Below are 2,467 nucleotides of genomic sequence, written 5' to 3'. Positions count from 1 at the left end.
CCGACGACGAACGCGTGGAAACAGATCGGTGAGTAGTCGAGCTTCTTGATGAACCTTACCGGTGTCGGACACGCACAGCAGGTTGTTCTCTCCAAGCATCACGATGATGGATTCCGTGCTGGAAGGGATAAAGCAGACATTCAGGCTTCTCGGTCAAATTAAAGGGAATCGCATCTCGAGGCACCGTCGGTGAGATTATTTACCTGTGGCAACTATTCCTGCGTGATACGTCCTTCCTGGATGTTCCAGGCACCGTGCGTTGGCTACTGCAGCATCGGTTTGTTGAAGATGGTAGTCCTGGCCGTACGGCAGTAAGTAGCTCCATTGCCTCCATCCTTTTTGCACTGAGAAGCCTTTTTTTTATCCTTACACCTGTTTTAGATTGTAACCGATGAGCATCGACGGTTGTGTGAAGAGACGCAGTAGCTGTATCCGTTGACCCGGTTGACCAGCATTCACCGGTTCGTCAAAGCGAAGATGGAATATATGAAAGCGTTTGCCAAGCGCATTCCTTCAAAGGCCAAAACAAAAGGGTAGACTGGAGCCACGTCGTCAATGGGTTGTGGACTCGTCAAAACGACAATTTGTGTCGTTTGCCAGTTGATGCGGCGTTGATGGTGTTCACAGCAGCCTGGTCACGGGTGTGGTGTTGGTCACGGGAACGGACACAAGTAGGCTAGTCGAACGGTTGTCGTTCCTGACGGCGTAGACGAAAGAGCCAGAGAAATCGGCTGTGGAAGTCCGGAAGTCACTACCTGCCATCACCTTTTCTTTCGTTTTCTACATCAACCAACCTGAACGTTTTGCAGCCCCGGAATTGACGCCATCGCACCGTGAAGACTGGTAAAGTTGAGTACCTGCAAGTTAACCGTAGTGGTCCGGTCCGGTCGACGGTCGGGCATCACCCTCGCCCGCGTGATCTGGTGATCGTGCGGATGTCCGCTCCTGCCGCATCTCCTTTGATCGAGCGATCGATCAAAGCGAGCGGCCCACCGCTCCGGGTACTGGGGCTCACGCAGCTACGGAATTTCCGACAGGCTTGCCGTTCTCCTACAACGTCGAGAGCGCCCGGGAAAACTCATCATTTTCCTGTAGCCGTAGATAATGCTTGTACAGCTGCAGTGCTGTCCGAGCGTCCTCGACGGAATCGTGAGTTTCCGACTGAATCTTGATGCCGGAAAACTTGGTCAGATAGTCGTCCACCTGCTCCTGCGTCGAGGTGTAGGTGGACCTTACCGTGGATGTGCAAAGTGACAGTCAACTCGTGAGCAGTTCGTCCCGTAACGACACATCTTGGTACTTGTGCTGGATCCGTTAAACGAAACGGCAATTCCCCCGGTTCCGGATTGATCTCCTGGTGACCCAGCTGGATGCTGTTGCTTCCTCCACTCCTTCCTTGTCCTTCGAGTGCGATAGGATCGCTTTGCGAAGCGGCATGATGAAGTACAGCACCAGCAGCATCGCGTTACAGTAAGCATTCGGGAGTTCCGTCTGGTTGTACTGCTCGAAGTCGAAATCCTGGCAACCGAGCTTACTGTACTTGACCTCTACCTTACCCTGCTGATCACCGGTACCGCTACCAGGTCCACCACCGTATGCACCGCCGACACCGCCGCCTTTAGCCGAAGATGCGAGATGCGACGTGCCCAAACTGCCAGCACCAGTTCCGCCCTCCATTAGGTACGGTATCTGATTGCGAAGACCAGTACGTGGGTTCGGTGCATAAGCGATCAGGCCTTGCATCTTCATCGTGGACAGAATCTGCGGATCGATTGGCTTCAGTCTCCGGTGTTCGTATTAATTCATCCAAGCAGGCCAATCGCTTAACCACCGATCACCGGTTACTAGATGTGGCAGCAGAATCGACAAAAGCGGAAAGTTGGTATCGGTGAGCGGTACAAACGGTGATTGCTGCGATTCGATCGGCGAAACTCTTTATCGCGAGAATACGGTATGTTAATCTTGACGGCCGAAATACGGCACTGTGAACCGGATGTGTTGATCTGGAACATACAAACGCGTGGTTCGCTCAGCTCGACCGTATCGACCAGCTGCAGTTGGACGAAAGCGAGAAACCGGATAAGATTGTTGTTGCGATAAAGTATCTTGCACATGTGGCGTCTCATCATACATACCGATTTTTGGAAGCAGAAAACGATGTCGGAGGATTAAGGCCGCCTGCTGTCCAGATAGATAACGCGGACACCAGCAATCCGAATGCCAGGGCCAGGGCTTCCGAGTGCGGCCAAACGTGCATCGTCGTTGCTGCAAAAGATAATCGAACATACGAATTACCGATACACCGTAGGAAGCAGGTAGCGGACGGACACAGCAATTGTCGTAGCAAGGGCAAGCAGAACGAACGTGTTTCGTATCGACGACCGTTGCAGTTGATGTGCTGCTGCTTTTTTGCTCCCTTCAGCTTTTTGCTCCCTTCATACCATCGCCGTCGCCGGTACGGCTTGTT

The sequence above is a fragment of the Anopheles darlingi genome, chromosome 2 (assembly GCF_943734745.1).
Source record: "Anopheles darlingi chromosome 2, idAnoDarlMG_H_01, whole genome shotgun sequence".
NCBI classification, from domain to species: domain Eukaryota; kingdom Metazoa; phylum Arthropoda; class Insecta; order Diptera; family Culicidae; genus Anopheles; species Anopheles darlingi.
The sequence above is the reverse complement of the archived record's forward strand: the minus strand, read 5'-3'. Positions refer to the sequence as shown.